We start from the raw sequence: 22,500 nt of genomic DNA on the forward strand, positions 1-22,500 counted from the left end.
ATGTATGTACGTACGTACGTACTTGCTTACTTACTATTTATTCATTTTCTTTTCTTTCTTTCTTTCTTTCTTTCTTTCTTTCTTTCTTTCTTTCTTTCATCAGACACAGACGGAGACGGAGAAGCAGGCTCCATCCAGAGCGCCTGACCTGGGACTCTGAGCCCGCGTCTCCAGAACCACGCCCTGGGCTGAAGGCGGAGCTCGACCCCCGAGCGGCCGGGCCGTTGCCCCGAGTTTGTCTTTGTTTGTATGTATGTGCATTTATGTATGTATGTATGTATGTACGTACGTACTTACTTGCTTACTTACTATTTATTCATTTTCTTTTCTTTCTTTCTTTCTTTTCTTTCTTTCTTTCTTTCTTTCATCAGACACAGACGGAGACGGAGAAGCAGGCTCCATCCAGAGCGCCTGACCTGGGACTCTGAGCCCGCGTCTCCAGAACCACGCCCTGGGCTGAAGGCGGAGCTCGACCCCCGAGCGGCCGGGCCGTTGCCCCGAGTTTGTCTTTGTTTGTATGTATGTGCATTTATGTATGTATGTATGTACGTACGTACTTACTTGCTTACTTACTATTTATTCATTTTCTTTTCTTTCTTTCTTTCTTTCTTTCTTTTCTTTCTTTCTTTCTTTCTTTCATCAGACACAGACGGAGACGGAGAAGCAGGCTCCATCCAGAGCGCCTGACCTGGGACTCTGAGCCCGCGTCTCCAGGACCACGCCCTGGGCTGAAGGCGGAGCTCGACCCCCGAGCGGCCGGGCCGTTGCCGCAAGTTTACCTTTTTTTTCCTTCTCTTTTTTTGGAAGGTTTGTTTGTGTCCTTGCGTGGAGCCTGCTTCTTCTCCCTCTGCCTAGGTCTCTGCCCCTTCCTCTCTCCTCTCTCCTCTCTCCTCTCTCCTCTCTCCTCTCTCTCTCTCTCTCTCTCTCTCTCTCTCTCTCTCTCCCTCCCTACGTTCGGACTTCTAGGTCACCCCATCAGAAAGATGCCTCGTGGGATGGGACCCAAGAGGTGGTCCAGAGAAATAAGGACCCGATCTCCCCCCCCCCAACCCCCCGCCACTTCCCTTGAGTCCAAATCATGAAGAAGACGGGGAAAGCAGGCCAGGCAGGCGGACGCCGGAAATCCCAAGTCCACACGCACGCACGAGCACCAGAACTGATGCCCAACCCACTCCACCTCTTTCAGAGGGCTGAGAGGGAGGCAACCACGGACAAAGCCTGTTTTCCAGGAGGAAACCGAGATGAAGGAACAGGCGGAGGTGGAGGCGGAAGGCTGGAAGGTTGACGGATAAGAGAAAGGAAAAGAGGGACGGACGCCTGGGTGGCTCAGTGGTTGGGCGGCTGCCTTCCTCTCGGGGCTGGATGCGGGGCGGGGGTTGGGGAGGTGGAAGGGGTACCCTGGGCTCGTGTGCCCGCATCGGGTTCCCTGCGGGGAGCCTGCTTCTCCCTCTGCCTGTGTCTCTGCCTCTCTCTCTCTCTCTCTGTGACTATCATAAATAAATAAAAATTTAAAAAAAAAAAAAAAAGAACGAGAGAAGGCAGCTGGAGAAACTACATGCGAACGCAGACGGTAGACACAACCCCAGGGGGGAGGGCTGGGCTCCGTGAGGGGTGGGACAGAGGCCAGCGGTTTCCACGAAGAGCCTTTCGATGGACTGCTGAATGGACTGGATCTGCGGCTTTGGCTGCGAGCCTCCTTGGATGGTGACGGGACAGGCGAGGACAGGCCCGGACACCCCGCAGGCCCGCCCGAGGGCCTGCTTGGAGCGCACGAACACGTAGGGCACGTTCTTCTCTTCACGCGGCAGGCAGGCAGGCGGGCGGCGGACGGTGCGGCATGATCTCCAGGGGCTCGGCGTCTGCAGCCAGCCATCAGGATGAACTCAGAGATGCCTCTCCACAGAGGGTTTTGGTGGCTTCGTGGGCTCCTTTCCGAAGCTGCTTGTAGTTACGGGACTGCTGAACACGCGTCCAGGAGTTTCTTGGGGAGGTGGGCATCTGCCAGGGGGTAGGCCTTCGGATTCACATCAGCCTCAGTCATCTCTGCGTATCCGCGGTCCCTGTGGGTTTCCTGTAAAAAGACGTGTCCTGGGAGCTACCTATCACCGTCACACTTCATACGGATAACCGGTTTTGTCCCCACGCGCCCCCGCCCCCGCCGCCGTTGGGGTGGGCGGTGGGATGTGCTGTGCTCCCGTCACAGTTTGTGGGCCTGGAATGGTGGTGATCGAGATAGACCCTTCCGCCACCTCATTACAAAGAAACGAGACACGTGTGGTGTCTTGTTAGACCCACAGGCACAGAAAAGAAAAGGAGAACTACTTATCCCCTTGCTCCACCGGGACCCACCCGGATGCCATGCCCATGCCGGAGGGTCCAGGCCCCGAGGGACGGGCGTACTCAACTTTGCTGTGAACTCAACGGATTAGTGGAGTTGTGCCTCTGAGGATTTGTCCACGGAAACTACTTCAAATGATCGATTTTGTCCGTCTCGTGTACTTTTCCTTGTGACGAGCAAGCAGGTTAAAAAAAAAGAAAAAGAAAAAAATGAAAAAAGGGGGGAATCCCTGCGTGGCGCAGCGGTTTGGCGCCTGCCCTTGGCCCAGGGCGCGATCCTGGAGACCCGGGATCGAGTCCCACGTCGGGCTCCCGGTGCATGGAGCCTGCTTCTCTCTCTGCCTATGTCTCTGCCTCTCTCTCTTTCTCTCTTTCTCTCTTTCTCTCTCTCTCTCTCTCTCTCTCTCTCTCTCTCTCTCTCTCTCTCCCCCCCCCCCCCCGACTATCATAAATAAATAAATAAATAAATAAATGAAAAAAAGGTCTATAGGTTAAACTTTTACAATAGCTTCCCAAATCTTTGGTGACCTGGAACTTTGAAGGTGTAACTAGCTTAATTGATAAATTGGGTTCAGTTCATCGGATACCTGGCGTCTGTCTTTCCAACAGAAAGGTAAAATACTAAAGTGTGAGTCAGTAAGACACCCAAGGTGGTTTTTTTGTTTTGTGGTGTTGTGTTTTCCTCCCCCACCCCTTGCCCTTTTCTTCCTTCCCCCCCCCCTCCCCCCACCTCAGTTTTTGTGTTTCTCTTTTGTCTGATTCAGGAAACCTGCAGATACCTGGGTGTGTCAGTAAACGTGTTTCAGGTTGGTTTGTTCGTTTCTCTTTTCCTTCCTCTTTTTTTTTTTTAATTTTAATTCACAATTCATCACACACACACACACACACACACACACACACACACACACGGGCAGAGGGAGAAGCGGGCACCCTGCAGGACCGCTGAGCCACCCAGGGATCCCCTGTTTCGTGCTTCCTTCACAATTGTATCATACAGGGCAGCCCGTGTGGCTCAGCGTTTTAGTGCCGCCTTCAGCCCAGGGCGTGATCCTGGAGTCCCGGGATCGAGTCCCACGTCAGGCTCCCTGCACTGGAGCCTGCTTCTCCCTCTGTGTCTTTGCCCCCCCCCCCCCCTCTCTTAAATCTTAAAAAAAAAATTGTGTCCTACATGTTAGGTTTTTACAAAATGAACAGCGGAGAAATAAAAAACCAGCAGAGCCAGGCAGTAGGTAGGAGAGTGCTTTAATGGGGAGCGCTCCTGGGCGAGGTTCCATGACTCGGAGAGGTGGCCAGAGTCAGGGAAGTCGCGCGGGGTTGGGGACTGTGGGGGTTTTGAAGCCTTCTTGGTTCCGACTCTGGATCCGGGTGGGTCCCTAGCCAAATTAGACAAGGGAACACCGTGTCCTTAGGTGATTGGCTGGGAGTAGGGGGGGGATAGTATCAGACGATGGGGAGGGGGCGGGGGCGGTTCCTGGATGGAAAGTTTCGGTTTCCCATCTAGGCTTCGACTCACTGGAGATGATGTGGTGGTCAGGGATGCTTTGACGGGAAGATCAGCCATTTTGACCCAGTTTGAGATGTCCGCCATTTTGGGTGCCCCTGTCTCTCAGCCAGCCCAACAATACATACACACACACACACACACACACACACACACACACACACACACGTGTTTCTAAAAACTATCACATGTATTCATACATTTGACAATCTAAGGATTTCTGGTACGATAGACAATGTGCCCGTGGTTCCTACTGACTTTTCACCAGAGACTGAGGTTTCTAGGAGTTAACAGTCTGCCGCCTGGGTGGCTCAGCGGTTGAGGGGTTGAGCATCGGCCTTTGGGTCAGGGCCCAATTCTGGGGCGGCGGGGGGGGGGTATCCGAGTCCGGACCCCTTTCCACATCTGGCTCCTTGTGGGGAGCCTGCTTCTGCCTATGTCTCTGTCTCTGTCTCCCTCCCTCCCTCTCTTCCCCCTTCACAAAGTTCTCTCTCTCTCTCCTCTCTCAAAAAGTGTAAAATAAGTACAATTTTAAAAAATCTGCCACATGGAATCGAGACTACTGGTTAACGATAAGGAAAACAACCTCTGTGTGTGAGATAGTAGGAGACATGTAGAATAGATACAAGGCATGAAAATACGGGTGGTGGTGGTGGTGGTTAAAGAAAATGAATCGGGGATCCCTGGGTGGCGCAGTGGTTTGGCGCCTGCCTTTGGCCCAGGGCACGATCCTGGAGACCTGGGATCGAATCCCACATCAGGCTCCCGGTGCATGGAGCCTGCTTCTCCCTCTGCCTGTGTCTCTGCCTCTCTCTCTCTCTCTCTCTCTGTGACTATCATAAATAAATAAAATAAAATAAAATAAAATAAAATAAAATAAAAAAGAAAATGAATCTGTCCTGAAATGACTCTGGCTTTTTTTTTTTTTTTTAAGATTTTATTTACTTATTCACGAGAGACACAGGGACAGGCAGAGACAAGGGAAGCAGGCTCTATGCGAGGACCCTGATATGGGACTCGGTCCCAGGAGTCTGGGATCACGCCCTGAGCTGAAGCCAGACGCTCAAACGCTGAGGCACAGGGGCGTCCCAAAGCCTGGCTATTTAGAGAAAGAACACTTAAGACTGACGGAATGGAAAAAGAAATTATAGAAGGGATTTATGAAGGAGATTTTTGAGATTTGTTTTTTGTTTTCTGTTTTTTATTTTTTTGGATTTTATTTATGTATTCATGGGAGAGAGACAGAGACAGAGAGAGAGACAGAGAGAAGGAGAGAGAGTAACAGAGACAGAGAGAGACAGAGAGAAAGACAGAGAAAGAGAGAGACAAAGAGAGACAGAGGCACAGAGACAGAGACACAGAGAGATAGAGAGAGACAGAGAAAGCAAGACAGAGACAAAGAGAGACAGAGATAGAGACACAGAGAAGGAGAGAGACAGGGAGAGAGAGAGAGACAAAGAGAGAGACAGAGAGATAAAGAGAGACAGAAGGGGAGAGAGACACAGAGAAAAGAGAGGCAGAGAGATAAACAGAGGCAGAGACAGAGACAGAGAGAAGGGGAGAGAGAGACAAAGAGAGAGAGACAGAGAAAAGAGAGGCAGAGAGACACAGAGAGACAGACACAGAGAGAGGCAGAGACAGAGAAAGAGAGAGAGACAGAGAGAAGGGGAGAGAGAGACAAAGAGACAGAGAAAAGGGGCAGAGAGATAAAGAGAGACAGAGACAGAGAGACAGACACAGAGACACAGTGAGGCAGAGACAGAGAAAGAGAGAGACAGACAGAGAGACACACACACAGAGAGAGAGAGAGAGAGAGAGGCAGAGACACAGGCAGGGGAAGAAGTAGGCTCCACGTGGGGAGCCCGATGTGGGTCTGGATCCCAGGACCCTTGGGATCAGGCCCTGAGCCAAAGGCAGACCTTCCACCGCTGAGCCACCCAAGGCGTCCCAGAAGCAGACTCTTTGAAAAGGGATTGCAGGCGTGGTCAGGACGGACTGAGATTGGGAGAAGTGGGTTTTACTACTACACTGGTGTACAACTGAGATTTGGCTCTTCTCTCTGCTAAAATGGCGAGATTCTCTTGCATTGGTAGTCTACTCTCGATAAGAGTGTGAACAGAGAAGAAAAGACAAAGACAAGGTGCTTTTTTGTTTGGTTGGTTGGCTTGGTTTGGTGTGGTTTGGTTGGGGGTTTTTTGTTTGTTTTTTGGGGTGTGTGTGTGTGTGTGTGTGTGTGTGTCTCTCCCTTTACCTGCCCAGAACAGCAAGGTTTTTAGATTCCCTTTTTTTTTTTTTTTGGTTGTTCTTGTTTCACTTTTTTTGGTATTTACTTATTTATTTTATTTTTTGGGTTCGTTTGTATCCGGTCTTCCCCTACTACGTAAGAGTGAAAACTTCTCCACGGTAAAGGAGCTTCATTTTGGGGACAACTCTAAAAGCACCTGTAGAATCTCCTAGGGGCCACCTCGGCGAAAGAGACACTGAAGATTTCCGTTTTGTTATGATCCGTGATCCTTTGTAGGCATGTGCCTTGAAAACTTCTGAGATGTTTTTGGTTGGCTGGTTGGCTGCCTGTCTGTCTGTCTGTCTACTGGTCCCTTCACCCGTTCGTGGATTCTCAGCGGATCCCAGAATGCCAAACCCTAAATAGAGTCTCTTGACTACTATAGGTCGTTTACCTGCTATGGGAAGGCACATGAGAAGCACTGTCAGACAAAGAACCATAAGCCCTCTTAGATTACATTGTGTGGGTGAATGCTGCCGGTGTTCCGAACAGGAAATGAAATTCCTAAACTTGTAACGTGTCCTGGTAGAGTGCCGTCACTCCACATTCGAACTGTTTAAATGCTCTGCGTACGTGCATGTGTGTTGTGTGTGTATGTGTGTGTGACAGAAACTGGTCGGATTTTCCTCTCGACTGCATTATAATGAATTCTCATTGGGTCTTTAGGCACGTCCATCCGTGGGTGACCTCCCTGTCACGTGCAGGTGTTGTTAGGAAGGTCTTGCAACAATGCGGTCCACTTTTCAGAAGATTCGCGGAAAGGACTCTGGACGAATCCCGGTGTCTGGTCACCCTGAGATTGTCCAACTACATACAGTAGGAGTTGCCGGAACTAATGAAAAAGCTGCATGGAAACCGAACAGAAAGGAACAACGTGGAACTGAATGAGGTCCACGAAACCCTGAACAGAGTTCAGAAACTCTCAGTGAGTCATCTTCCTTTTTTTTGGCGATTGTTAAATCCTCTTCAGAAGGTCGGTGGGAATCCGTGCTCATTGCAACCAGACACCGTTGGAAGGATCCGCTGTATCACCAAGGCCTTCCTTGAGTAGAATGGCGTCTGTTTTTCTTTCTTTCGACCTCCCCCGGTCCCCACGCCGCCCTCCCCTCCTCCCTCCCCTCCCTTTCTCCCCCCCCCGCCCCCCACCCGGCCCCGGCCCCGGCCCCGGCCCCGGCCCCCGGGGTCCATTTGTCAAAGTGATCTCTATTGACCGAGCGGGCCAGGGGCCCCTGGAATCGCATCCTAAGACTCAGATAGGATCAGACAGCCTGGAGACGCTCAGATCCACTTCTCGGGAGCCACCCGAGCCCCTCGGAAACCGTGAGCCTGATACCTTCCTTCCAGAGGTCGCCGCGGCCTCACTGGGCGAGTCAAGAGTGCCACCTCCTGGCGGACGAAACCGAGAGTCAGCTGCTTAACCCCAGCGAGCCTCCCAGGTTGCCCCTACGAGGTGCTTGGAAATGCTGAGGCTCAACGACACCGGAACCACAACAACCGGAAGAACAGAAAAGAAGAGCAAAAGAAATGCTGAAGTTCTTCCTTCTGGCCTTGCCTTTACAGGAGTGTGCCGTCTGCGACCACGCCTGTCTCCGCGGACAGGAAGAAAAGAGTCCAGATGGCTGAACCGGGGTTCTGCACTCTGCGGACCACAGGAACCCCCTCCAGCCTGACCCAGGAACTCCCTTACTCTGAGCCAGGGACAGGAGGTCTTGTTTTGTGTTTCGGTTGTGGTCCAAAAGACAGGCGTCACCTACGATGGAACCTTGTAACCCTTTCTAAGCCTAGAGTCGCTCAGCGGCATTACATACGTTCACACATCCTCCTCGCCAAGTTATCTTTCCATTCCATTTTTTTACTCTCTTTTTTGAAACTCTTTAAATTTTATTTATTTATTTGTTCGTTCGTGCATGCATTCATTCATTCATTCATTGTTTGTTTGTTTATTATTTTAAAGGATTTTTTTATTGAGAGAGAGAGAGAGAGAGAGAGAGAGAGAGAGAGAGAGAGGCAGAGACACAGAGGGAGAAGCAGGCTCCATGCAGGGAGCCCGATGTGGGACTGGATCCCGGGTCTCCAGGATCACACCCCAGGCTGCAGGTGGCGCCAAACCGCTGCGCCACCGGGGCTGCCCTCCATTTTTTTACTCTTAAGTTTAATTTCTTACACTGTATTGATCGGGCACCCGATCTCTCTCTCTCTCTCTCTCTCTCTCGAATAAATAAATTAAATATTTAAAAAATAAATGAATAAATAAACTGTATTTATTCACGGGAGACACACAGAGAGAGGCCGGGACGCAGGCAGAGGGAGAAGCAGGCTCCACGCGGGGGGGGGGGGGGGGGGGGGGGGGGGGGGGGCCCGGTGCGGTGCTGGATCCCCAAAAAGCCGTGATGACGCCCGCCCGGAGCCCAGTCGAAGGCAGACGCTCAAACTCGGGTATGCCACCCGAGCACACCTCGTCCGCACCTCTTCCTTCCCACCGCCACCCACCCTCTTGTGCGTTCGTCGGGTTCCCACACACAGGACCTCGTCCTCCAGGTGTATCCCTAGACACACCCTAGCACCCTAGGATCCCCAACGAGGGAATAGGTTCAGATGGGACCGATGCTCATGTGACCGTGCTCCTGTTTGAGGACTGTCCTCGGTTGCTGTAGCGGTGACGGCGAGACAAAGGGTCTCTCTCCACACACCGCACAGGCGGGTGGGGGGCATGCCCCGAGTGGGGCAGATGTCCCCATCCCAAGGAGGCGGAGGAGGAAAGCCACCCCAAGGCCCCTCTTTGGTGCCTGTCCTGTGTCAGGAAACGCTACTGACCTGGGTGGATCCGGACCAGGCTGTGTCCGTCCCAGCTGCCCTGGGATCCCACACTCCTCACACCTGGACCCACCGGTGTGGCGCCTGCCTTTCCGGCTCTGCCTGCCTGCCTGACTATCTCTGCATCCAACTTGCAACTTTCAGTCCGTGAGCTTAGGGGCTTCGACTCTCTGGGTCTTGCTAGAACCCAAACAGAGAAAGACGTTTGCCATACCATAGATACCACTTTCAATTAAGCATCTGTGAAATGATGATTATGGAGGAAGGAAATTCTCAGCCTTGAACGTTTCTGGGCCCTGCTCCATTGGCTTTCACACTGACCCAGGCCCAAACGGCTCCCAGAAAACTCAGCACTAGTTGGGCTCTATTTCCGTGCCACTGAGTGCACGTTGCCTGTCTGCCTCCCCTAAAAAGTCAAGCAACGGGGATGCCTGGGTAGCTCCGTGTTCAGCATCTGCCTTGAGGTCAGTCATCATCCTGGGGTCCTGGGGCCCCGACTCCCACTTGGGGCTCCCCGCGGGGAGCCTGCTTCTCTCTGCATCTGTCAATACCTGTCTCTGTGTGTCTCTCATGGATAAATAAAGAACATCTCTAAAACAGGGAAGAATGAATGATTAATTAAAAGGACTGACTGACTGGACTGATCGACTGACCGACCGACCGGCTGAATGAATGTATACATAAGCAAGCCAGGAAGGAAGCAAGCAAGCAAGCAAATAAATGAACAAATGAAATCGATGAAGGGCTGCGTGGCTGCTGGCTGGCACTGTGGGTGGAGTGTGGGACTCTATATTTCTCGGTTGTGAGGACGAGCCCTAACCTGGGTGTAAACATCGCATACACCTAAAATCTTTTGAAAATAAAACAATGAAAAGAAAAGAAAAGAAAAGAAAAGAAAAGAAAAGAAAAGAAAAGAAAAGAAAAAGGTGGGCAGCCCGGGTGGCTCGGCGGTTGAGCGCGGCCTTCAGCCCGGGGCCTGATCCTGGAGGCCCGGCATCAGAGTCCCACGTCGGGCTCCCAGCATGGAGCCTGCTTCTCCCTCTGCCTGTGTGTCGGTCCGACTCTCCCACTCACTGTGTCTCAGGAGAAAATAAACAGAATCTTTACAAAAAGGGAAAAGAAGTTGTTTTGTTTTGTTTTGTTTTGTTTTGTTTTGTTTCGATCGGATTGATCGATCGCTAAAAGGCAACCTGCCAAAACTGACGATGAGAAAACGGAAGAAAACCTTCCTGGTTCCCATAGAGTTCAAGCCCTACAGCCTTGCCCGTACCAAGATCAGAGAATAAACTGTCCACTCTCTACGGCGTCCCTCCTCCCGAGGACGCCCCAGCTCCTTATGGAGCATGCACACGCACGTGCACACGCACGCAGAAAAGCGGGGTGAACCGAACCAGACCCTAGAGAACCCTGCAGCGAAGGTTGAGCACAGGACACCCCCACCCCCCCGCCAGCCACAGGAAACTCCGGCAGGCTACCACTGGACTGCTTAGGGGGCCTATACTTACTTGCAAGTGCTCGCTGACCTGGGACACGTGGAAGGGGAACCTGAGGCTCAGATGGCCCGAACCGGGTGAATGGGGTGCTTTGCTCATGCCTCAATGCTATGCTCTCCACGATTAGAGAAAGCTGGCAATGAGGCCAGCCCAGGGACCGGAACCTAACCTAGGAATCCCTCTGGTTCCATCAGTCATGTCCCGACTGTTGGTGAGTGAGGAACCAGTGCTCGGCTCGCTCGGGGAGACAGACGCTCTGGTCTTCTTCGGGTTGGGTTGTTGCTGCGGCTTTGGGTATCTTTGCAGGAAACCGGCCTCTTCTCTTTCGAAATGGAAACCAAAGGATGGACGGGGTCCGGACCCGGTCACGCTCGCTGGCCACTGGAGTTGTTGTCAACCAGCCAGCGGGGAGATCGGAACATCGGGTCTTTCGTGACCTCTCCACAGATAGATAGGAGTGAGACCGAGGCTATATACTTTGTTGGCGTCTCGTCTGTGTCTACGTGTCCCTGTGGGTTCTACGAGGGAGAGGTTTCCTCTACCTCCGGATGCTATATTGCTAACATCCCTTTGTAAAGGAACTGTAGCTTATGGGATCCCTGGGTGGCGCAGCGGTTTGGCGCCTGCCTTTGGCCCAGGGCGCGATCCTGGAGACCCGGGATCGAATCCCACGTCGGGCTCCCGGTGCATGGAGCCTGCTTCTCCTTCTGCCTATGTCTCTGCCTCTCTCTCTCTCTCTCTCTCTCTCTCTCTGTGACTATCATAAATAAATAAAAATTAAAAAAAAGAAAAAAAAAAAGGAACTGTAGGTTAGGAGTTCAAAGGCTGGCGCGGGTAAACATCATCGGAACAGGACAGCTCGGAGCGATAAGGACGAGTGCCAATATTTCACAAGTTCCCACGATCTGGGATGAAGTTCTGTTCGTTCGTTCCCGATCATGCGGGTCTGGGATCCTTTCCTGCATCCGTCTCCTTGCGGGGGGGGGGGGGGGGGGGGGGGGGACCTGCTTCTGCCCATGTCTCTGTCTCTGTCTCTCTCTCACACACAGGAATAAAGAAACAAAATAGTGTAAAAAAGGAAAGATGCTCGGTCTCCCACTCTCTCCCTCTCCCTCCTCCTCCTCCTCCCCCTTCCCCCCTTCACACAGTGCTCTCTCTCTGAAAGGAAGTTAATATATTACAATTTTGCAAAAGCCTGCCAATGGAATGGAGACTACTGGAGAACGAGAAGGAAAACAATTCCGTGTGTGACAAGTAGGAGATGTGTAGGAAACGTACAAGGCGTGAGAATACATGTTTTGGTGAGGGAAAAGAAAATAATTCTGTCCTGAAATGAGCCTGGCTATTTTTTTCTTTTTTAAGATTTTATTTACTTATTCAGAAGGAAGGGAGTGGAGGGAGGGAGGGAGGGAGGGAGGGAGGGAGGGAGGGAGAGAGGGAGGGAGGGAGGGAGAGAGGGAGGCAGAGAGAGGGAAAAGAAGGCTCCATGCAAGGAGCCCGCTATGGGACCCGATCCCGGGAGTCCGGGATCACGTCCTGAGCCAAAGGCAGAGGCTTAACCACTGAAACACCCAGGCGTCCCGGAAGCAGATTTTTTTGAAAAGGAATTGTAGGCATGGTCAGGACAGACTGAGATTGGGAGAAGTGAGCTTTACTAGTACACTGGTATAGCATTAAGACTCGGCTCTTGTCTCTGTTAAAATGAAGAGATTTCCTTGCGTTGGTAGTCTCATCATGGCAAGGGATTGTGAACAGAGAAGAGAAAAATATATTATTATTATTTTCTCTCTCCGGACCAGCCAGGTTTTTATATTCCTTTTTATCCGCGAATTACCTCCGTGAGAGAGTGAAAACTTCTCAATATTAAAGGAGCTACATTTTGGAGACAACTCTGTAAGCTCCTGTGGAATCTCCTAGGGCCACCCTGGCGAAACAGATACTGACATTGTTTTCAGTTTTGTAATGACCCGTGATCCTTTATAGGCCCGGGCCTTGAAAGCTTCTGAGATGTTGGTTGGTTGGTTGGTTGGTTGGTTGGTTGGATGGATGGATGGATGGTTTGTGTATCTGGCTGGTCGGCTGGCTGCCCGGCTGTTTGCTGGTTCCTTCATCCGGTCATGGATTTTCAGCGGATCCCAGAAAAGTCTAGCCCTAGGTTGAGTCTCTTGACTAACATAGGTCGTTTACCTGCTATGTGAAGGCACGTGAGAAGCAGCGTCAGACAAAGAATCATAAGCCCTCTTAGATTATATTGGTTGCGTGAATGCTGTGGGTGTTCCAAAAGCGACGTAAATTCGTTAAGTGGTAACGTGCCCTGGTACATTGTTAAAATGCCGTGTGTGACAAATCATAATCCGTTTTTCTTCTCGACTGCACTCTAGCCAACTCTCCTCGGGTCTTTAACCACGTTCACCGGTGACCGCCATGTCATGTACATGCCACGTTCTGACGCTCTTGCAAAAACAAACAAAACACACACACACACACACACACACACACACATTTATTTATTTATTTATTTATTTATTTATTTATTTATTTTTTATTTATCCCAGATTCCAGAAGAACCACGCAAAGGACTTTTGACACATCTCAGTTTCTGGTCACCCTGAGATCATCGAACAACAGTATGAATTGCCAGAACTAGTGAAATAGCTGCATTTACCCAGAACAAAACCAGGGACTTCTGGGTGCCTCAGCGGTGGAGCCTCTGCCTTGGGCTTAAGGCGTGACCCCGGAGTCCCGGGTTCGAGTCCCGCATCGGGCTCCCTGCATGGGGCCTGCTTCTCTCTCTCTCTCTCTCTCTCTCTCTCTCTCTCTCTCTCATACATAAATAAAATCTTAAACAAACAGAACTAAAAGGAACAACATGGAACTGAAAAGAGCGAAAGACAATGATGACCGGTTTCTTTGTTTTTGTTTTTTAAAGACTTTATTTAGTTATTCACGAGAGACACAATGAGAGAGAGGCAGAGACACAGGCAGAGGGAGAAGCAGGCTCTGCAGGGAGAGACCGATGAGGGACTCCAGGATCACACCCTGAGCCAAAGACAGCTGCTCCCACCGCTGAACCACCCAGGCGTCCTGATGACCCTTTTTTAAAGACTCTTGTTCAAATCACTGCTGATCCCCTCATGTTTGCTCTTCCAGTTTGAAGGAAACTTTGTCTGTAGAGATATCTATACCTTAGAGAAATTGGAGGAACGAGTGAGTTTGTAAACAAATTAAAATCCTTATCCTTGGGCAGCCCTGGTGACTCAGCGGTTTAGCGCTGCCTTCAGCCCAGGCCGTGATCCTGGAGACCCTGCATGGAGCCTGCTTCTCCCTCTGCCTGTGTCTCTGCCTCTCTCTCTCTCTCTCTCTCTCTCTCTCTCTCTGTGTGTGCGTTTGTGTCTCTCATGAATAAATACATAAAATCTAAAGAAAAAAAAATCTTTAAAATCCTTATCTTTTCTCCCTACCTGTGACCCGTCAGTGTTCAGAAACTCTCAGTGAGTTATCTTTTTTCTTTTCTTTTCTTTTCTTTTCTTTTCTTTTCTTTTCTTTTCTTTTCTTTTCTTTTCTTTTCTTTTTTTCTTTTTCTCTCTTTCTCTCTCTTTTTCTAATGAGTTATCTTTCTTTTATGGCAATTGCCAATCACCTGCGTGAGGTCTGTTCCGTGGGAATATGTTCTCATTGTGACCGGCCACTGTTGGAAGAATCCCTTGTATCACCAAGACCTGCCTTCCTTGAGTGCAATGGCATCTGTTTTTCTTTTCTCTTCTCTTCCTCCGCCCCCCCCCCCCCCCCCCCCGCCCCGGTTTATTTTTCAGAGTGATCTCTACTCCCAACGTAGGGCTCGCACTCACGGCCTGGAGGTCAAGAGTCGTGCTCACTACTGACCGAGCGGGCCAGGGGCCCCTGGAATCGCATCCTAAGACTCAGATAGGATCAGACAGCCTGGAGACACTCAGATCCACTTCTCGGGAGCCACCCGAGCCCCTCGGAAACCGTGAGCCTGATACCTTCCTTCCAGAGGTCGCCGCGGCCTCACTGGGCGAGTCAAGAGTGCCACCTCCTGGCGGATGAAACCGAGAGTCAGCTGCTTAACCCCAGCGAGCCTCCCAGGTTGCCCCTACGAGGTGCTTGGAAATGCGGAGGTTCTTCCCTCTTGCCTTGCTTTTTTTTTTTTTTTTCTTTTTTTTATTTATTTACTTATGATAGTCACACAGAGAGAGAGAGGCAGAGACACAGGCAGAGGGAGAAGCAGGCTCCATGCACCGGGAGCCTGATATGGGATTCGATCCCGGGTCTCCAGGATCGCGCCCTGGGCCAAAGGCAGGCGCCAAACGGCTGCGCCACCCAGGGATCCCCTCTTGCCTTGCTTTTGCAGGGCTGACGACAGTGACCACGTCTGTCTACCTGGCGAGGCAGAAACAATTCCAGGTTGCTGAACCCTGGTTTTCCACACTGCGGACGACAGGATATCACCCCCTCCCCCTCTTTCAACCTGACCCAGGAATTCCCTTACTCTGAGCCAAGGACAGGGTGGGGGGGTGGGGGTGGGGTCTTGTTGTTGTTGTTGTTTGTTTTTGTTTGTTTTGCTTTTCTTCCCCCCAGTTGTGGTAAAAAGAAAAATAGACGTCACCTAAAATGGAATGTTGTAGTCGTTTCTTTCTTTCTTTTTTTTAATATTTTATTTATTTATTCACGAGAGACACAGAGACAGAGACACAGGCAGAGGGAGAAGCAGACTCTATGCAGGGAGCCTGACGTGGGACTCGATCCTGGGTCTCCAGGATCAGGCCCTGGGCTGAAGGCAGACGCTAAACCGCTGAGCCACCCGGGGATCCCTGGACGCTCCACCGCTGAGCCACCCAGGCGCTCCATACATACTTAAGTTATTGAGAGTTTGTTCCTTCATTTTTCATCATCTCTAGACCCAACGTGGGGCTCAAACTCACAACCCTGACTGCAATCAAAAGTTGAGTGCTCTTCTGACGGAGCGGGCCTGCCGGGGCCTGGGGCCCGGGGCCCGGGCCGGGGGCCGGGAGCTTCTGCCCTTTCATGTTTTCAAGCTCAGAGTCACCTTTTGTCCGGGGAGGGCCCCACCCCCCAACCCCTCCGTGCGGAGGTGCCATCTGTCGGGCTGGTTCATGTTTGTCCATCTTCCTTACTCCTTTTAGTAGACAGAAGGTGGCTTGTGACACAGCCGGGGACTACTTCGAATGAGACTGAGGATTTCCCTTGGGAAGTGGGTGCGAGAGGGAGGACAGGTCGATGGGGAACCAGGAGACTGTTGGCCCGTCGCTTTAGAGGAAAGAGTGTCCTTGTTGGGCCCTCACCCAGGGTGGATGAGTCAGAACTGTCCCTGGCCAGGCCTCCCTTAGTCCTTCGCCCATATCACTCCATGCCTGTGTTTGGCCTCTGGACCCTAAGACACCACGGTGGTCATGTGTTTAACTCCCCATCAGATTCACCAGTCCCCGCCATGCCACGCCCTCCCAGACGCACCCCCACCCCTGGAAGGCATTAAGAGTGAGATGGCATCCTCCACATCCAGGATTGATTCCCAAAGGGTTTATTGGGGTTTCCTGGGTCAGGAAACCAGGAGGGGTCGCTTTTGGACCCCAAACAATGTGAGTTCTTCAGACATCCTCTTTGCCCTTCTCTTTCCCCCTCCCCTCCCCTCCTCTCCTCTCCTCTTCTCTTCTCTTTTCTTCTCTCCCCTCCCCCACAGCTTGGGAGCCGCAGCCTGAGGGTTTGGGGGAGGTGCAGAAAGCCATTCAATGGAGAGAAGTCCCAGGCTCGGACTTTAACAGACAGCCATGTGCATTTGAATGAAATGATTGAATGAGGGCCATTGGAATGGATGGCCCTGAACCTCCCTTCTGCCACCCGCCACCCTCCATCCCCACCCCCAACCAACCCTGAGTCCTCTGGTGGATTTGGAAATGGAAGGCCGGGGTGTGTGTGTGTGTGTGTGTGTGTGTGTGTGTGTGTTTACACGGACGCACCCGCGGAGGGTGGTGGGGCATGCTCACGTTGGCTCCTGCAAACTCCATTCATTCTGGGAATGTTCTGTTGTTTCTGCTGAGTTGCCAGTTGCTGCGATGAGCCAAGCTATACTCCTCCCGTTGCCGAGTTCTTAAAAAGGCCGAGTCTCCGGTTTTCTCGGTGAATGGACTGACCCACACCTTCCCATCCCGCCGGACCCCTTCTGCAAATACTTGCACTCAAAGGGTTCTTTCACCTCGTCCAGAAAACAAACAACAGCCACCCACACCCACCCCATTGCCACAGATACGCAACCCACACAACAAAACTCCAGCTGGCCTCCTTCTGCCTCCATGTACTTTATTTTATTTTTATTTTTTTAAATATTTTTATTTATTTATGATAGTCATAGAGAGAGAGAGAGAGAGAGAGAGAGAGAGAGACAGAGAGAGAGAGAGAGAGACAGAGAGAGAGGCAGAGACAGAGGCAGAGGGAGAAGCAGGCTCCATGCACAGGGAGGGAGCCCGACGTGGGATTCGATCCCGGGTCTCCAGGATCGCGCCCCGGGCCAAAGGCAGGCGCCAAACCGACCGCTGCGCCACCCAGGGATCCCCTCCACGTACTTTAGAGAGTCACTGTCTTAGACGTGCCTTAGGCTCAAGGACTCGATGCGGTCTCCCTTTCTGTGGCACGGTCGGTCCCATCCATCCCCCGTTAGGCCCAAAGTAGAATTGCACGACCACACGGCTCACGGGAGCTGGAGAAGATATGCTAAGGTGACCGACCGGACCGACCGACCGACCGGATGGGAGCACTGTCCATTCGAAAGGAAGGACCTACGGGCCGAGGCGTCTATAAACACGCTCCCTGGAAGTCTTTGGCTTTCGCGTGCCTCTGATGAAATCATTGCTCCGGAAACTCCAGCATCTATAGCCGGTCTTGTCCATGGTCTTCTGACCATGACTCGTCCTCCGTTCGCCTGACGTTCTGCCCAATTGTCCGTCCACGGAGAAATTAGACCCCGTCCCGTGAGAGCCGAATCCGACTCCTCCGCTCACCCCCACGACAGAGAAGACTATGCCCAGGTCTGTGCCCGCCCATCTTCCCTTTCTCCTCCGCCAGGGCAGAAGAAAATGTGGCCCGCCCTCCCTTCTCCTGTCAAAAGTCCAATCTGACATAGGACTTGGATACGAAGGAAACCAGAGTACTGTTTTGAACCATAGACACGTTGATTGATTGAAGATTTTATGTAGGTAGTCCTGAGACGCACGCGCGCGCGCACGCACGCACGCACACGGACGGACGCACGCACGCACGCACACGGACGCACGCACGCACACGGACGGACGCACGCACGCACGCACGCACGCGGACGGACGCACGCACGGATGCACACAGAGGCAGAGACACAGGCAGAAGGAGAAGGAGACTCCATCCATGCAGGGATCACGCCCTGGGCCAAAGGCAGGCGCTCAACCGCTGAGCCACCCCGGCCTCCCTACCTGGAGACACTTTGATAGAGTAGCAGCAGCAGCAAAGAAACACACGCACACCGCCGCTCCCCCCACCCCCCCAGGTGAAAGAAGGTCCCGCTGACTCCCCTCCTTTTCCTCTGAGAAGAGAAGCACACCCTTTCTCCTGCCCCTGGAAGGTGCCTTGGAGGAGAGCGCCAGGAGGGGAGTGAATGACATTCTTCTCTTCAAGGACAGGAAGTTGAGCGTGAGCAGGAGAATTCTGGAGAAACAGATTGTGTTATAAGAAAGAAAGAAAGAAAGAAAGAAAGAAAGAAAGAGAAAATCCTTATGTTCTTTGAGCCTCCCCTCCCCCCCAGAATTGAGTTCCTCTTCCACGACCTCTTCTCATTCAACCCAATAGACAAGTATTTGGGGGGGGGGGGTCAGGTCCCAGACGCTGAGAGGGTGGAGGTGAAGGTGGTGCGGGGGGGGGGGGGGGCACACCGTCCTCTCCAGCGCCTTTGGTTCAGACCTCCTTCGTGACCTCCCTCCCTCCCTCCCTCCCTCCCTCCCTCCCTCCCTCCCTCCTTCGTCTTATAAATATATAAATAAAATCCTAAAGAAAAAGAAAAAAAAAAAAAAAAAAGGAAGGACACGAGAAAAAACGGTGCATCCGTTGCCGTCCTAAGAGTCCTCGCCTGGTTTCGGCTCTACGTTCCCTCCCTGACCTCGGAAACGTGCCTGAGTCGTCCCGGGAGCCCCGCGCGGCGAGCGCGACCCCCTTTCCGGGCGGCAGCGGGCCCGGACGGACGGACGGACGGACGGACGGGTTTTCCAAGGCTCCCCCGCCCCGGGAGGACGGGGGTTCGCGCGGTGCGCGGCCGTGTGCTCCCGGGGCCCTCCGCCGTCCCCGGGCCGAGAGGCGAGATCCGAGGCGCCCTGACGGCCTCGCTGCCCGGATCTGTCCCGCTGTCGTTCGCGCCGGTTGTCGGGTGCCACCTGGCGGCCGCTTTTATAGAGCGTGTCCCCTCCGGAGGCTCGGCGGCGACAGGCAAGGAACAGCTTTGGTGTCGGTTTCCCGGGGCCGAGTTCCAGGAGGAGGGCGGCTCCGGCGCGAGCGTCCGGCTGTCGCCGGGGCCTCGGCGCGCGATGCGCTCGCCGGAGATTGGACCTCCGGAGCTGCGAGGGAGTGTCGCCGTCGCCGCTGTCGCCGCTGTCGCCTCCGCCTCGCTCCCGGAGGAGGCCGTGCGGGCCGCCTGGGTGGGTCGACCAGCACCCGCCGGTGGCTCCTCCTCCGCCCGCGCGGACCGACCTGGGCCGCCTCGGGGGCGGGGGACAGGGTGTGTCCCGCCGTCCGTCCTGTGGCTCCGGGCGATCTTCGGGCCTTCCTTCCGTGTCACTCGGTTGTCTCCCGTGGTCACGCCCTGGCGACGGGGACCGGTCTGAGCCTGGAGGGGAAGCCCGTGGGTGGCGCGACAGACCCGGCTGCGGGCACGTGTGGGGGTCCCGGGCGTCGGACGCGATTTTCTCCCCTTTTTCCGAGGCCCGCTGCGGAGGTGGGTCCCGGGCGGTCGGACCGGGTGCCACGCGGGGGTGGGCGGGCCGTCCGTTCGGGCGTCCGGCCCCGGTGGCGATTCCCGGTGAGGCTGCCTCTGCCGCGCGTGGCCCTCCACCTCCCCTGGCCCGAGCCGGGGTTGGGGACGGCGGTAGGCACGGGGCGGTCCTGAGGGCCGCGGGGGACGGCCTCCGCACGGTGCCTGCCTCCGGAGAACTTTGATGATTTTTCAAAGTCTCCTCTCGGAGATCACTGGCGTGGCGGCGTGGCGGCGTGGCGGCGTGGGGGCGTCTCCACCGACCGCGTATCGCCCCTCCTCCCCTCCCCTCCCCTCCCCGCCCCCGTTCCCTGGGTCGACCAGATAGCCCTGGGGGCTCCGTGGGGTGGGGGTGGGGGGGCGCCGTGGGGCAGGTTTTGGGGACAGTTGGCCGTGTCACGGTCCCGGGAGGTCGCGGTGACCTGTGGCTGGTCCCCGCCGGCAGGCGCGGTTATTTTCTTGCCCGAAATGAACATTTTTTGTTGCCAGGTAGGTGCTGACACGTTGTGTTTCGGCGACAGGCAGACAGACGACAGGCAGACGTAAAAGACAGCCGGTCCGTCCGTCGCTCGCCTTAGAGATGTGGGCCTCTGGGCGCGGGTGGGGTTCCGGGCTTGACCGCGCGGCCGAGCCGGTCCCTGTCCTCGCTCGCTGGAGCCTGAGCCGTCCGCCTGGGCCTGCGCGCCGGCTCTCGTGCTGGACTCCAGGTGGCCCGGGTCGCGGTGTCGCCCTCCGGTCTCCGGCACCCGAGGGAGGGCGGTGTGGGCAGGTGGCGGTGGGTCTTTTACCCCCGTGCGCTCCATGCCGTGGGCACCCGGCCGTTGGCCGTGACAACCCCTGTCTCGCAAGGCTCCGTGCCGCGTGTCAGGCGTCCCCCGCTGTGTCTGGGGTTGTCCGGTCGCTCCTGCCCCCCCCCCCCCGGGGGTCGAGGGGCTTGCCGGTGAGGCGGAAGCAGGTCCCCCCGGTCGCCGTCCTCGCTGGGCTTTTGCTCCTCGGGAAGCCCCCTCGGGGCCGCAGCTTGCTGCCGATCGATCGATGTGGTGATCTCGTGCTCTCCTGGGCCGGGCCTAAGCCGCGTCAGACGAGGGACGGGCGTCCACGGCGGATGCGACCGCTCTTCTCGTTCTGCCCGCGGGCCCCTCCCTCCCCGGCTCCTCCGCGCCCGGCCGTCGTGGCGGGTGCGCGGGGGGCGCGCGCCGGGGTTGGGGGTGGTGCGGACTCCGGCCCGACCCCGGCCTCCCGCCTTCTTGCCTCGCGGCGCTGGCGGGACCGGGGTCCTCGGACGCGGCGGACACTCTCGCCGGCCTTTCCCGAAGGCCCTGGGTCCGTGGCGAGCGGCCCTCCCCTCCTCCGCGGGGAGGGCCGGCCCGACGCCGCGCTGCTCACCGCCCGGCCTGGGCGCGCTTGAGCGCGTTGCGCCCGGCCCTCCGTGGTGCCCCTGGAGCGCTCCAGGTCGCCTCAGGTGCCTGAGGCCGAGCGGTGGCGTCGTTTCCTTCCCCGGCGACTCCCCTCGGGCTGCCGCCGCCGTCGTCGTCGGCGTGTCCGAGGAGCGGGTGGTGGAAGAAGTCGGCAAGGGAGGCGCACCCGTGCCCCTGGCGGGGGCGCGGGCGCCTCGTCTTCCTTTCCCCTCTCCTCTCCTCCCCCCCTCGCCGCGCCGGCGGGGGGTGGGTGGCGTGGGGCGGTGTGACTCGGAGGACTTGGCGGGGCTCGTGAGCGCCCGCGGCGGGCCGGGCCAGCGCCGCGGCGCTTGGCCAGCCCGAGGGGCTGCCCCTCTCTCCCGGCACGGGTCGTGTCCCCGTCTCCGTCCCTCTCTCTCGCCCGCCTCGCGGGAGGCGGGGAGCTCTCTTCTCTGGGCGGTGACGTGACCACGCCGTGCGCGGGCGAGGCGGGGGTGGCGTCCTCGAGGGGGCACCGGCCGCGAGCGCTCGGGGTTGCCCTGTGCCTGTCCCTTGCCGGAGATCCGCCCCCCGCCCCGCGAGCCCTGTCGGCCCCGGAGCGCCGCCTGGTGGGGCCCGTTTGGGAGGACGAACGGGTGGGGGCGATGCGCCCTCGGTGAGAAAGCCTTCTCTAGCGATCCGAGAGGGTGCCTTGGGGTACCGGAGCCCCCAGCCGCTGCCCCTCCTCTGCGCGTGTAGTGTGGCCAGCGACGCGGGGTTGGACTCCCGTCGCGACGTGTTTGGGCAGAGTGCCGCCCTTTGCCTACCTACCGCGGCCTGCGCCTCCCCCCTCCGAGACGGGGGAGGATCCCGCCGGGCCGGGCCGGCGTCCGGTGCGGGGTGTGTTGCCCGCGTGCGTGTGCGAGCGTGCGCGCGGCCGGGGGGTTGGGGCGGCCCGCCGCCCGCCCCCCCACGCCACTCACCCCGTGTGTGTGCGTGTGTGCCGCGCTAGCGGCCGGCTGGCTGTCTGGGCCGCCGCCCGCTCCCGAGCCGAGTCGCCGCCGGCGGTGGCTCGGCGGGCGCGTGTGGGTCGGGCCAGCTCCCGCCTGGGGGCGCCTCCCCGGGTCGTGACTCCGGGTTGGACCGGACGGATGGACGGACGGGCGGATGGACGGACGGAGGTTCGGACGGGACCCCCGCGGCGGGGGTCGCGCGTGCCTGGGCCCGGGCGGCGTGGGGCCCGGTTTGCGGGGAGGCCTGCCAAGGGTGCTGAGGCCGGCCGGCGTCCCGGGCGTCGCGGGACCGCCCTCGTGCTGGTGGCGGTGGGATCCCGTGCGCGTTTACCCGGTGGCCCGGCTCGCGCCTTCGTTGGCGCGCCCTTCCCGGGACCGGCCCTTCCCCACGCGCTCTTCCGGCCCTCGCCCGCTGTGCGCCTCCTCCCCGTCGCCGCCGACCCGCCCCCCCCCCGTCCCCCCCGCCTGCCCGCGTCCCCCGACCGCACGGTCGCGGGCGCGCCGCGCGTGCCGCGCCCCTAACTCCGCCCTCTGTGGACCGAAACCGGCCTCGCTGCTGTTGGGTGTCTTGCCCCCCCCTTGGCCGCCGTGGCTCGGGGGGGGCGTCCCCGGGCGAAGTGCTCTCGGTCCTCCGAGGAAGGGGAGGAGGGAGGCGCGCGG

At 56.0% G+C, this 22,500-nt stretch overlaps 2 long non-coding RNA genes and 1 pseudogene across 3 annotated transcripts; 2 read left to right on the forward strand and 1 right to left on the reverse strand.

The window, feature by feature from the left end:
* Positions 1 to 1,186: 1,186 nt before the first annotated feature.
* On the reverse strand, positions 1,187 to 2,230 carry LOC144304054 (NHP2-like protein 1 pseudogene; annotated as a pseudogene).
* A 546-nt stretch (positions 2,231 to 2,776) lies between these two features.
* On the forward strand, positions 2,777 to 13,512 carry LOC144304056 (uncharacterized). Of its 2 annotated transcripts, none has more exons than XR_013371044.1 (3): positions 2,777 to 3,143; positions 6,224 to 6,359; positions 6,789 to 7,229. It is a non-coding gene; the product is annotated as an uncharacterized LOC144304056 (long non-coding RNA). The 2 variants fall into 2 exon arrangements; XR_013371045.1 differs by lacking the exon at positions 2,777 to 3,143 and adding an exon at positions 12,985 to 13,512 and having other exon boundaries at positions 6,132 to 6,359; positions 6,789 to 7,047.
* A 797-nt stretch (positions 13,513 to 14,309) lies between these two features.
* Positions 14,310 to 15,067, forward strand: LOC144303891 (uncharacterized). Its single transcript, XR_013370899.1, has 2 exons — positions 14,310 to 14,550; positions 14,802 to 15,067. It is a non-coding gene; the product is annotated as an uncharacterized LOC144303891 (long non-coding RNA).
* The last annotated feature ends 7,433 nt before the right edge of the window (positions 15,068 to 22,500 follow it).

Source organism: Canis aureus, chromosome 33, assembly GCF_053574225.1.
Source record: "Canis aureus isolate CA01 chromosome 33, VMU_Caureus_v.1.0, whole genome shotgun sequence".
Classification (NCBI taxonomy): Eukaryota; Metazoa; Chordata; class Mammalia; order Carnivora; family Canidae; genus Canis; species Canis aureus.